At 41.3% G+C, this 13216-nt stretch overlaps 1 pseudogene; it reads left to right on the forward strand.

Moving 5' to 3' along the window:
* Positions 1–12980, forward strand: part of LOC139159652 (major histocompatibility complex class I-related gene protein-like) — a 26274-nt pseudogene extending 13294 nt beyond the window's left edge.
* The last annotated feature ends 236 nt before the right edge of the window (positions 12981–13216 follow it).

Genomic DNA, 13216 nt, shown 5'->3' on the forward strand with positions numbered 1-13216 from the left:
AGATTGAAACTTTTGAGTTTGACCCCCCTAAAGAGTTCCATGTCCCAGAAGTTCAGGAGACGAGAGGGAGGAGAGGGCCAGGATGGTCAGAGGAAGCTTTCCCTGTTATTAAATTGCCTTGATATAAACTACAAATTCTGGGAACTCTGATGTTGCTTTTCTTGCAGAGCCTCCAGTGGGGAAAGTGACCCACAAAGTGGTTAATGAAAGCCTGGAGGTCCTCATCTGCCAAGCCTTTGGCTTCTACCCCAAGGAGATCCAGGCTACCTGGAAGAGGGATGGAGAGGCCTGCCAGAATGAGACCCTCCAAAGGAACCTGGCCCCCAACTCAGATGGGACCTATTATATCTGGCTCAATATTGAGGTCGACCCCAAGGAGAGGAACCGTTTTCGGTGTCACCTGAAGCACAAGGGCTTGCAGGAGCCCCTGGTCTTGGCTTTTCCTTTAATAACAGGTAAGGCGTATTTGCAATATTTTATTTATTTATTCTATTTATTTATTTTTATTTATTTATTCATTTGTCCAATACACAAGTACATAGGAAGAAAATAGACATGTGATAATATAAAAAGGGTGAAAGTGGGCTTAGAGGAGAGGAAATATGACAGGAAGAGAATATATAAGATAGGTGAAAGAAAGGAAAGACAATTGGACAGGGGACGAAAGGCACTCCAGTGCACTTATATACACCCCTTACTGGCCTCTTAGGAATCTGGAGAGGTCAATCGTGGAGAGTCTGAGGGAGAAGTGTTGGGGGTTAGGGGTTGACACAATTGAGTCCGGTAATGAGTTCCACGCTTCGATAACTCAATTGTTGAAATCATAATTTTTACAGTCAAGTTTGGCGCAGTTCGTATTGAGTTTGAATTTGTTGCGTGCTCTTGTGTTGTTGCGGTTGAAGCTGAAGTAGTCATTGACTGGTAGGACATTGCAGCATATGATCTTGTGGGCAATACTCAGATCATGTTTTAGACACCGCAGTTCTAGGCTTTCTAGGCCTAGGATTGTAAGTCTATTTTCATAGGATATTCTGTTTCGAGTGGAGGAGTGAAGGGCTCTTCTGGTGAAATATCTTTGGACATTTTCAAGGGTGTTGATGTCTGAGATGTAGTATGGGTTCCAGACAGATGAGCAGTAGTCTAAGATGGGTCTGGCAAAAGTTTTGTAGGCTCTTGTGAGTAGAGTGAGATTGCCTGAGCAGAAGCTGCGTAGGATCAGGTTAACAACTCTAGAGGCTTTTTTGGCGATATTGTTGCAGTGGGCTTTAGCACTTAGGTCATTCGATATTAGTATTCCAAGGTCTTTTACAGAATGTGGGTTAGCTGTGAGAGGTTGTTTATTAAGTTCGTATGTGCGGTTAGGATTCTTTTTGCTGATGTGGAGGGTAGAGCATTTGTTGGTTGATATTTGAAGTTGCCAGGTGTTAGACCAGTTTGAGACAAAGTCCAGGTCTTTCTGGAGGATGAGTGTATTATCAGTGGTGTTGAAAAGTTTCACATCATCGGCAAAAAGAACACAGTTGCTTTCAATATGGCCACAGAGATCATTGATGTAGAGAATGAAGAGGGTAGGACTAGTATGCTTCCCTGGGGAACGGCGCTTATGACAGGGGCGGGGGTGGAGATGGTGCTACCAATTTTGACAATTTGTTGCCTATTTGACAGGAATGCAGTGATCCAGTTGTGGAGGAGTCCTGAGATGCCATAGGATTTGAGTTTTAGGAGTAGTTTGTCGTGGACCACTGAGTCGAAGGCTTTGCAGAAGTCTATATAAATTGCATCGATGGATTTACCTTGGTCGAGGAGGGTAGTCCAAATGTTTTTGCAATGAAGTAGTTGTAGGTTGCAGGATAGTTTCTTTCTGAATCCAAATTGTTTGCTTGAGAGTAGGTTATTAGATTCTAAGTAGAGGGTGATTGATCGATTTATGATTGATTCCATGATTTTACAAGGGACGCAACACAGAGATATTGGTCTGTAGTTGTCCACTAGTAAAGGGTCTCCTTTTTTGAAAATGGGGATGACTATTGCTTTTGACCATAGCTTGGGGAGCATGCTGGTCCTGAAGGAATTTTGGAAGATGATGCTTAGGAGTTCAGCAAGAGCAGAAGAAAGTTTCCTTAGGAAGTATTTCATTTCATTTCATTTCATTTCATTTTATTGGATTTGTATGCCGCCCCTCTCCGTATGCACAGAGACCATCTGGTCCGGTAGATAGGGAGGGTTTGAGGTCACGGATTGCTTTTTCTACATTGTCTACAGTGAAGACGATTTGAGTTAGGTTGTTTAGTGGGTTAGAGGTGCAATTTGCGAAGATGGGGGAAGAACCATTGCTGTTGACAAAAACAGAGCCGAAAAAAGAGTTGAAGAGGTTGGCCTTGGTTGGGTCATCATGGTATTCTTTGTTATTGGGTCCTATGAGTGGTGGAATAGGTCTGGAGTCATTGAGTTTGTTGTTGACGAAGTTATAGAAAGCGCGGTTAGACTTGGTGCAAAGGAGGCTTTCCTCTTGTTTGCTGTGGTAGTTGAGGCATTCTGCTCTTATTCTTTGGCATATGCTTTTGTAGCGGGCTTTGAAGTTGGTTACTGGGCTTTTTTTGTTTCTATACCAGAGGGATTTTTTTTGGGTTTGTAGTTTATTTATCGAGACAGGTATGTTATGTACCCTCCTGGTAGATGGGTGGCATAAAAATTTATTAAAGAAAGTACATCAGTAAAATTAAATGCAGAAATGGATTGCTCACCATTGTTGGATGGTCCAATGCCCTTTTTTAGCAGGAGAGGCTGGGCCTTTATCAAGGTAGACCAGAATAAGAAACCAATCTAAAAATGGGTACAATCTAAAAATGCTTCTGATTCCCTCCATTTATCTTCAAGTGAACTCGAGAAGAGCCTCTTTGACACATGTATTTAAGCTGATTTTTAGGGCCAGGCTGAAATCTCCTCGTTATCTTCTGCTGCCTGGATTGTGGCCATTTATTTGCTCCTTCAATGGCATTTGCTCTGTCGGCTTTACCTTCAAGGGGGGAGAGGGGCTTCCTTTAGGTGGAGACACTGCCTGCAGGCCAGTTTAGATTGGAAAATGCTTCCATTGCTTAGAGCTCCATGTCAGGGAAGTCAGGATCTGTCTAATCAGAACTATGTTTCTCTTTCTTTAGATAGAATGTCAATTGGTTTTGTGGAGGGTCTGATCATCATCATAATCCCAGTAGTTCTGATTTTCTTCCTGTACTGTAAGTGAAACATTTATTTGTTTGTTTGTTTGTTTATTTATTTATTTATACTTCTATATATATATTATGTCGGATCACCCTGGTATATTGAAGGAACGTCACAGCTCCTTTTTGCCTCTAGGCCCAACCCAGGACCATTTCAAGGCAGTTAATTTATTTATAGCCGACAACTATATTCTGTATGTGTCAAATGTTTTTTTAGCTGGAATTTTAAAATTAAGGGAGACTAGGATGGTCCCATTTCGGCCGAAATGGGACCATCCTAGTCTCCCTTAATTTTAGTTGGAAGGGACCATGCGGGTCATCAAGTCCAACCCCCTGCCTAAGCAGGAACCCTATAACATCCCAACCAAATGGCAGTCCAATTTCCTCTTAAAAATGTCCAGAGTATTGGAGTTCACAACGTCCGCTGGTAGGTTGTTCCACTGGTTGATCGTTCTAACCGTCAGGAAGTTCTTCCTTATTTCCAGGTTGAATCTCTCCTTGGTCAGCTTCCAGCCGTTGTTCCTCGTCTGGCCCTCCGGTGCCCTGGAGAATAAAGTGATCCCCTCCTCTCTGTGGCAACCCCTCGTATACCTGTAGACTGCTATCATGTCCACTCTGGCCCTCCTTTTCTCTAGGCTACCCATGCCCAGTTCCCTCAGTCTCTCTTTGTAAGTCTTGGTTTCCAGTCCCTTAATCATCTTGGTTGCTCTTTTTTGCACCTTCTCCAGAGTTTCAATGTCTCTTTTGAAGTGTGGTGACCAGAACTGAACACAGTACTCCAGGTATGGTCTGACCAGGGCATAGTAGAGTGGTATTAAGACTTCCCTGATCTTGGAGTGTTTTCCCCTGTTGATGCAGCTTAGGATTGTATTGGCTTTTTTGGCGGCTGCTGCACATTGTTGGCTCATGTTTAGTCGATTATCCACCAAGACTCCGAGATCTCTTTCGCAGTCGCTACAGCTGAGTACATATCTATAGACCCCCAAAACAGGGGTGAAATTCAGCAAGCTTGGACAGATTTTATAGAACCAGCGGTGGTGATTATGCACAGTTTGAAGAACCAGTATATCACACCACTGACTGGCCCCACCCTGTCCCGCCCCTCCCACTCACCTCTTCTCTCCTTCTCAGACTCATATACACAGAACAAACATGAGAAAGAAGCAAGAAGCAGCCAGGTTGGACACTAGAAGACTTTTTTTTTAATAAACTTTATTGGATTTTTCATAAAAAGACAAAACCAACAAACATACATTTAACATAAATTTGGGGCTGCAATACCCCTGCTTATTCTAGAAGTTAAGTTTCCATACAGAAAAAGAATTCCTTATTAATACTTTAAGTCAACTTAATACTTTAAGTGAAAAGAAGAAACTCTATTTGATCTTATATATATATATAAAAAAACTTTCATTTATAGACTAAATGAAACACAAAATGTAAGTCATACATTCTTCTTTTTCTTATTTATCCATATATACACTTTATTCCATACTACATAAAATTCTGGTTCTTCTTGGTCTTTTAACTGTCTTGTCATCATATCCATTTCAGCGCAATCTAATATTTTCTTGATAACCTCTTCTTCTTTGGGGATATTTTCCCCTTTCCAATTTTGCACATAAACAATTCTGGCCGCCGTCAAAATATGTATAACTAAATGTAAAATTTCTTTCTTATATTTATGACTAGTTATACCCAATAAGTAAAATTCCGGGTTTTTTTCTATCTCCAGCTTTACTACACTAGAAGACTTGGCTGACCTTTTCTGTTAGTTCTGTGGATGTGGTTTGGTGGGTGTGGCTTGGCTTGGCCATGCCCACTAATTCACACCCACAGAACTGGTAGGGGAAATATATCTGAATGTCACTCCTGCTTCAAAACCTGTATCTTTCTATGTTGGTGGATCTCGTGGGAAACAGCCTCCCTGAGAGTTGCAGCCAGGATCCACGCAAGTCACTCATGCCCTCATCACCTCGAGGTTCGACTACTGTAACGCTCTCTACATGGGGCTACATTTGAAAAGTGTTCGGAAACTTCAGATCGTGCAGAATGCAGCTGCGAGAGCAATCATGGGCTTCCCTAGGCATGCCCATGTAACACCAACACTCCACAGTCTGCATTGGTTGCCAATCAATTTCCGGTCACAATTCAAAGTGTTGGTTATGACCTATAAAGCCCTTCATGGCATCGAACCAGAATATCTCCGGGACTGCCTTCTGCCGCACGAATCCCAGCTACCGGTTAGGTCCCACAGAGTTGGCCTTCTCTGGGTCCCATCGACTAAACAATGTCGTTTGTCGGGACCCAGGGGAAGAACCTTCTCTGTGGCGGCCCCGACCCTCTGGAACCAGCTCCCCCCAGAGATTAGAACTGCCCCCACCCTCCTTGCCTTTTGTAAAGTTCTTAAGACCCATCTCTGCCGTCAGGCAAGGGGGAACTGAGACATCTCCCCCGGGCCTATACAGTTTATACATGATATGTTTGTGTGTATGTTTGCTTTTAATAATGGGGTTTTTAGTGTTTTTTAAATTATTAGATTTGTTCTTACATTGTCTTTGTTATTATTGTGAGCCACCCCGAGTCTACGGAGAGGGGCAGCATACAAATCTAATAAATAATAATAAAAAGACCCTTTCCCACAAACAACATTTTTATGAGAGTCAAAAAGGAGATTTTGGAGTATAAATCTAAACAAATATTGTGAGGATTGGATTAAGAACTACCACATTTGGATTATGTGGGGAATACCATCTGTCTTGTATTAATTCTCAAAAGCCTGACATCCTTGCTTAAAAGTAATTGATGGTGACCAAGGATAGGTTGGGATTGGGGTTTTGTGGTATAAATCAAAGCATTCATGGGGGAGCGTGATCTGTCTTGTACCAATGTCAGAATTCCCAGAGGTGTAGCATCACTGAATAAAATTCCCTGATGGTTTAGTAGAAACCTTTCCTGGGAACAGCTCTGCTGGCCAATTTTGAATGGCTTCAATGGCTTCACTGGTGGTGGAGAAACAGGACTGTGGTGTCCTATAGGAGCTCTAATAGGAACATGGACAGTTTCAACTTGATCATTTCTCAATAACCCCTAGGAATGTCCCTTCCAATTCCCCATGGTCAGCACCTCTAGACAGCCAACAATGTTGCCTTTCATCCTGTAACACCTATAGAGGACAGGGCTTGAAAATGTTATGTTCCATATATTTTAGAGAGAAAAGTGAACTTTTAAACCTTGGCATGCCTAACCAGTTAGAAAATTGCACAAGACAGTGAAAAATATGTGTATTAAGAAATAGACTGTTGACGGTGTCAGTTTTAGGCCAAAAAACTTTCATAGAGTAAGAAAAACAAGTATGATCCATGGTTCCGAGGAAACATGAAGAAATAGGAAGTTGAGCCTGAATAACATGCCCGAATATAGACAATAGGAAAAGGGCAATCGATGCCATATTCAATACTATAAACATATCATTGTACTCATTGATAAGGTATCACATTTTTTAATTTGCAATCCCATATGTGTATACATATCTGGTTAATAGACATACTTTTTTTTGTCTACTGTCTTTTTCTCAGTTTTTTTCTGTGTGGTTTGGATTTTTCTGTCACATCCATAATCAAATCAAGACCACCTGGGTCTTCAGCTTAAATCCGTCTCAGGCTGCAGCTGATGCCCCAGAAATAAATTAGCTATCTTCTCTCTTTGTCATATGTCAGGCTGCTGGCTATACAGGAAAAATCTCCGTCAGGCAATGACAACTTGCCTTGATCATCTTTCTTCAGAAATACATTGTTCTTCCACTACTTCTGGTGCTGAAAATGAGATGCAATCACAGGCGATGCTCCCACCCAAAGTGACATTAGAGGTGAGCCCTCACTGTTGCTGAAGTCTATTTAAGAGACAAAACTTGGGGATTGGTAAATCCCAGAGAACCAATACCTTCAGGACTGTTGGGGTGGGGAATTCATCTTCATTCTTCTCAGGGCAGCCATGGAGGGATGATAGGATGCTTAGGGCTCCTCCACCACTCTTGGGGCCCCTCTGATCGACTTCTTTACAGGGGAAAAGCAGTCAAAGCTCAGCTTCTCCAGCCCTCCAGTTCCAAGGAAGGAGTGTGAGACAGGAAAGGGGCTCTCAGTAGAAACTGGGCACGTGGGGGAAATGGGGGATTTGTGTTCAGGAAGGGGAGGGGAGAGAAGGATAGGGGAGAAAAAGATCATGGAGGAGGCTATCTAGGATAAAAGCTTCTTGGTAATAGGAACTAGAAGTATAAGTCCTCAGAGAGGGCCAGCATATAATTCCAAGTAATCCTAGTAATAAAAAGAAAGGAAGGAAGGAAGAAAGAAAGAAAGAAAGAAAGAAAGAAAAAAGGAAGGAAGGAAAGAAGGAAGGAAAGAAGGAAGGAAGGAAAGAAGGAAGGAAGGAAAGAAGACAAGAAAAACTGGTGGGAGAAGGGATGACCTCTTTCTAAAAATCACAGGAGGAATAGAGTAGAGTAGAATAGAATAGAATAGAATAGAATTCTTTATTGGCCAAGTGTGATTGGACACAGAAGGAATTTGTCTTGGTGCACATGCTCTCAGTGTGCATAAAAGAAAAAGATACATTTGCCAAGAATCGTGTGGTACAATGGTTGTCATTGGGGTCAAATAAGCAATGAAGAAACAAACAATATTAATAAAAATCTTAGGATACAAGCAACAAGTTACAGTCATACAGTCCTAAGTGGGAGGAAAGGATGATAGGAATGATGAGAAAAAATTAGTAGAATAGTATAAGGGCAGACTAGATGGACCATGAGGTCTTTTTCTGCCGTCAGTCTTCTATGTTTTTATGTTTCTATGTTTCTATGTTTCTAGAAATAGAAGTGCAGACTTAGTAAAATGTTTGACAGTTTTGAGGGAATTATTTGTTTAGTAGAGTGTGTGTCTAGTTGTCTTGGTGTGCAGTGCTCTGTAGCGACGTTTTGAGGGTAGGAGTTGAAACAATTTGTGTCCAGGATGTGAGGGGTCACTAAATATTTTCACTGCCCTCTTTTTGACTCATGCAGTATACAGGGTCCTCAATGGAAGGCAGATTGGCAGCAATTGTTTTTTCTGCAATTCTAATTATTCTCTGAAGTCTGTGTTGGTCTTGTTGGGTTGCAGATGACAGACTCAATGATTCCTCTGTAGAACTGTATCAGCAGCTCCTTGGGCAGTGTGAGCTTCCTACAGGCTCAAACTCAACCCTGACAAGACGGAGTGGCTGTGGGTTTTGCCTCCCTAGGACAATTCCATCTGTCCACCCATTACCCGGGGGGGGGGATCACTGACCCCCCTCAGAGAAGGTCCGCAACTTGGGCATCCTCCTCGATCCACAGCTGACTCTAAAACATCACCTTTCAGCTGTGGCAAGGGGGGCATTTGCCCAGGTTCGCCTGGTGCAACAGTTGTGGCCCTATTTGGATAGGGAGTCCATGCTCATGGTCACTCATGCTCTTATCAACTCGAGGTTCGACTACTGCAATGCTCTCTACATGCTACCATTGAAGAGTGTTCAGAAACTTCAGATCGTGCAGAACGCAGCCGTGCAAGCGGTCATGGGTCTCCCCAGATACACCCATGTCTCTCCAACACTCTGCAGACTGCACTGGTTGCCGAACACAATTCAAAGTGCAATCAGACCAGACTACTTATGGGACTGCCTTCTGCCTCATAAATCCCTGTGGCCAGTTAGGTCCCACAGAGTTGGCCTTCTCCAGGTCCCATCAACCAGACAATGTTGTTTGGTGGGGCCTAGGGGAAGAGCCTTCTCTGTAGGGGCCCTGACCCTCTGGAACCAACTCCCTCCAGAGATTCATACTGCCCCCACCCTCCTTGCCTTCCACAGGAGTCTTAAGACTCATCTATATCACCAGGCTTGGGGCAATTAGACCATGCCCCTCTGACCAATAAATGTGATGTATGGTGTGACTGGATTGGATTATCTGACTGAGTGTTATATAAGGTTTTTAGTTGTACTTTTTAAATATATTAGATTTGTTCTACATTCTTTGTTTTATATTTATCCTGTGAGTCGCCCCGAGTTTTCAGAAGGGGCGGCATACAAATCTAATAAATTGAATTGAATTCCTCAGTTGGTGCAGAAAGAGCATTGTTTGTTTTGCTTTTTTGATGATGTTTTTGATATTAGGTGACCATTTTAGGTCTTGAGATATGATAGAACCTAGAAATTTGAAGGTCTCTACTGATATGTTTGTATGGAAGAATAGAATAGAATAGAATTTTATTGGCCAAGTGTGATTGGACACACAAGGAATTTGTCTTGGTGCATATGCTCTCAGCGTACATAAAATAAAATATACATTTGTCAAGAATCATGTGGTACAACGCTTAATGATTGTTATAGGGGTCAAATAAGCAATGAAGAAGCAATATTAATAAAAATCGTAGGATATAAGCAACAAGTTACAGTCATACAGTCAACATGGGAGGAAATGGGTGATAGGAATGATGAGGAAAATTGGTAGAATAGAAGTGCAGATTTAGTAGAAAGTCTGATAGTGTTGAGGGAATTATTTGTTTAGTAGAGTGATGGCGTTCGGGAAAAAACTGTTCTTGTGTCTAGTTGTCTTGGTGTGCAGTGCTCTGTAGCGATGTTTTGAGGGTAGGAGTTGAAACAGTTTGTGTCCAGGATGTGAGGGGTCAGTAAATATTTTCCCCGCCCTCTTTTTGACTCGTGCAGTATACAGGTCCTCAATGGAAGGCAGGCTGGCAGCAATTGCTTTTTCTGCCCTTCTGTCCTCTGAAGTCTGTGTCGGTCCTGTTGGGTTGCAGCACCAAACCAGACAGTTATAGAGGTGCAGATGACAGATTCAATTATTCCTCTGTAGAACTGAATCAGCAGCTCCTTGGGCAGTTTGAGCTTCTTGAGCTGGCGCAGAAAGAACATTCTTTGTTGTGCTTTTTAGATGATGTTTTTGAAGAAAGCAAATCTTCTTTGTTTGCTTCTTTCTCCACAGGGTTGCTCTGGGCAGGAGACAGAGCTAAGGGAAGACGAGAACAAGGAAGCTTCGGAGTCTTCGGAGTGGGGCCTGGAGGAACACCTTAAAGATGCCGAGACCACCAAGTCAGAAACCTCAGAGGATCCCACAGAGAAAGAAGCAGATGAGCACCTGCCTGGAGAAGAAAAAGGAAAGACTCCGCTGCAGCTGGAGGGCTCACAGACCCAGCCAGAAGCTCAGGATGGAGAAGAATTGCAGCTGCAGCTGATCAGTAAAGATGAAAATCCATCTACTCTATGACTGAATGAAGGGAGGCCGGTGTAGCAGTGTGAGGCTACTCCAGTGATGGCGAACCTTTTTGTCCCTTGGGTGCCAAAAGTGTGTGTTTGTGTGCTATTGCGCATGTGCGAGTGCCCACAGCCATAATTCAATGCCTGGGGATCGTGGAAATGACCTCACATGCCCCCACTCCAGAGGCCCTCTGAAGGCCTGAAGCAGCCTGTTTCCCAAATTCTGGTGGGCCTAGTAAGCCTGTTTTTCACCCTCCCCAGGCTCCAGAGCAGAGTGCCCTCCCTCATCCGCCCGGAGACTTTCCAGAAGCCAAAAATCAGCTGGCCAGCACGCACATGCACATTGGAGCTAAGCTAGGAGTATGACTCGTGTGCCAGGAGATATTGCCCTGAGTGCCACCTGTGGCACCCGTGCCATAGATTTGCCATCATTGGGCTACTCCATCACAAGGAGCCTCGTTCCTCCCAATGAGTGTGTTAATGATTTTGGATCTATGCTTCATGTTACCTCCGTTTGGACTTCAGACTTGCCTCTCGGACTTTGGACTTGCATCTTGCCTTGGATTTGGGTTTGATTTCTGTATCATGCCTGGATTTTTCTGTTTGTGTGTGTGTATCTAAGGACTTATCATTTTCCCTGAGGTCTTTGTAACTCTTTGCCGAGACTGAGCAACTGCCTGAGCTTCTTGCCTCTCTCCTCCTAATGTTGTGGGATCCATCTCATAAGGAGATATATCTGGTGGCACCCACAAGGGCCTTCTCTGTAGTGACTCCCTCCCTCTGGAACATCATTAGATTACTACATAAACACACACACATTATGTCAGAAGGCCCTGGTTTATACATTATGTCAGTATATGAAGATACACCAGCATTGTATGTTAGGAGATAATAGTAGTATTACTTTAAGAGCTAGGTATCAATTATGAGCTAGGCTGTGATTTAGCTGTATAAGAAAGACAGAGGTTGCTCTCTATTAATTCTGTGGTTACATTCTGTATTTACATTCTGTTGTGTTGAGCTTTGTTGCACTGCGTCTGTTCTGCTGCCTTGTAATGTTGGTTACTGGTATATATATATGCTGGTTAGTATCTGAGCTGTGTGGAATATACTGTGTAGAATATACTATATCTGCTGTGTGCAATATACTGTCCAAAATATACTATACTGCTGTGTGCTAAGTTATAAAGATAAATAAGAGCTGTGTGCAATATACTGTATATAGAATATAATATACTGTTGTAAAGATATTTGCTGTAGAATAAGAGGATATATGTAATAGTATATGTACCTGCTGTGTGCAAATAAGAGATGTATTATGGACTGTATTATGATATTGTATATCTTGTAAATAATACCTCTATTTAGCTTGTATTATTGACTGAACAACCACCACTACCACATATACTCAGGTTCAAATATAGTGTTTCTATCATTAGCTGTTAAGACCAGTGTTGAATGCTAAAACATTTGCACATGCATTCTATTATTAGTAACATTTTCATATTTAACTATAATAGAATAGAATAAATGAAGGAATCTTGGAGGTCTTCTCAAGCAGGAGAGCTTATACCATCTAAGACAACTGACTGTCCAGTGTCTTCTTAAAACCTCCAGTGATGGAGCACTGATTTCTGCAGCCAAGCTGTTCCACTAGTTAATTGTCCTCACTGATATGAAGTTTCTCCTTTATTCCAGGTTGCTATTCTCTTCGATTAGTTTCCAACTTTTATTTCCTGTCCTGCCCTCTGGTGCTTTGGAAAATAGAATGACCCCCTTTTCTTGGTGGCAGCCCTCAAATATTAGAATACAACGATCATGTCTCCCCTAATTCTTCTTTTCTTAGGCTAATCAAAACCTGCAGCTGTTCTTCTTTTTTTTTAAAAAAAATAAAAATTTATCGAATTTTCAAAAGGACAAACAAAGACATACAACACTAAACATTTAAGGAGCTACCATTGCTCCTCTTGTCTTAGAAGTCTAACTAATACGAAAATATAAAAAATCCTAACTGATCAGATCAAAGCAGAAATGTCATACATATAAGTTACATTCTTGTTAATTTTAACTCTATATTTTCGATATTAAACTTATTAATTAAACTTTTTTACATTTTAAAATATTCTATGCTTATAGAAACAGAAAAAAGAGAAAAAGGTTATTAGTAATACTATTTAATATTTCATTCTATATTATAATTAATTATTAATACCATTTTTAAAATTCCACCAATCATATACTTTATCCCATATTTTATAATATTGTTTCAGTTTGATTATTTAAACGTTTAGTCATCATATCTAGTTCTGCACATTCTATAATTTTTTTTAAATACTTCAGTATCTTTTGGTATTGTATTTTCTTTCCATTTCTGTGCGAATACTATTCGTGCTGCAACCAATATATGTATTATTAGATAATAAATTTCTTTTTTATACTTTGTATTTGAAATACCCAATAAAAACAATTCAGGAGATTTTTTAATCTTCTCCTTTGTTATTTCATTTATCCAATTCTCTACTTTGTTCCAAAATATTTTTGTCTCAGGACATGTCCACCACGCATGATAATATGTACCAATTTCTTTTTTACATTTCCAACAAATAGGCAATACAGACGGAAACATTTTAGAAATTCTATACAGTGGAAGGTGCCATCTATAAAACATTTTAATTTGATTTTCTTTAAAGGAAATCGATTTTGTTATTTTCTAATTATAC

This window comes from Erythrolamprus reginae, chromosome 2, assembly GCF_031021105.1.
Source record: "Erythrolamprus reginae isolate rEryReg1 chromosome 2, rEryReg1.hap1, whole genome shotgun sequence".
NCBI classification, from domain to species: Eukaryota; Metazoa; Chordata; class Lepidosauria; order Squamata; family Dipsadidae; genus Erythrolamprus; species Erythrolamprus reginae.